Source organism: Cebus imitator, unplaced genomic scaffold (assembly GCF_001604975.1).
Source record: "Cebus imitator isolate Cc_AM_T3 unplaced genomic scaffold, Cebus_imitator-1.0 Scaffold117, whole genome shotgun sequence".
In the NCBI taxonomy this organism is placed as follows: Eukaryota; Metazoa; Chordata; class Mammalia; order Primates; family Cebidae; genus Cebus; species Cebus imitator.
In genome coordinates this window covers 5,076,700-5,077,685 of record NW_016107432.1, presented here as the reverse complement: position 1 = coordinate 5,077,685, position 986 = coordinate 5,076,700, and positions in this window count along the sequence as shown.

Here is a 986-nt window from a genome sequence, read left to right as displayed (position 1 = left end):
GCAGGAGAGCCTCCGAGGGGGAATCCCCTCTCCTCCTCACCTCACCAGTCCCTGCCTCTGTCCCACTCCCTCCTCTCACTTCAGAAGAAGGGACCCCTACTCCCTGGGCTCTGAGGCTGCCCTCCATGGCTCCTGAGAGGAGATGATCCCTTATCTCACCTCTCACCAACTGAGAGCTGTCCTCTCCCTGAGCTGCCCAAGTCATCTCCTCTGATGTTTCATTAGTGGCCACAATCCGCACTCACCTTCTTGTCCCCAAAGAGTTCCCTCTGCCTCCTGGGGTCCAGAGGAGAGGTCACAGGTTGGCCATCTGCGAGACACGCCCTAACCCGCCATTCTCCTTTGACAGCTGTTCCTACCTTGAAGGTGATAGGCTCCGATCCCTCAGCTCAGATACCGTCTCGATCTCCTGTGTCTGTCCGAAAATGCCAGGGAAGGAGGCCATCGCCTCAAGAGGCAGGGCATCAGTGACCTTTGTGGGGACAGAGCTGCTGATGGGCTGGGCTGGAGGGAGGCTCTGGGAGTCAGGACTTGGGTGCTGGTCATTGGGGTTTGCTTTGTGATAGCGCATTGGACTGTTAGGTTTCTCTGCAAATCCTCCCAGACAAGCAAACCTGGCCCTTCAAACCCAGATAAGGCAAACACTGGAAGAATATGCACAGCACACGAGTATGTGCACCCACAGCTCACATGTATGTGCACATTTGGATGCATGTGCGCATGGCATAGCCTGTGTGAGTGTGCAAACAGCTCACACGAGTACACACACTTAGATACATGTGCATGGCATCACACATGTGAGTGTGCAAACAGCTCACACAAGTACACACACACTCAGATACATGTGCATGGCATCACACATGTGAGTGTGCAAACAGCTCACACGAGCACACACACACTCAGATACATGTGCATGGCATCGCATATGTGAGTGTGCAAACAGCTCACACGAGTACACACACACTCAGATACATGTGCATGGCATC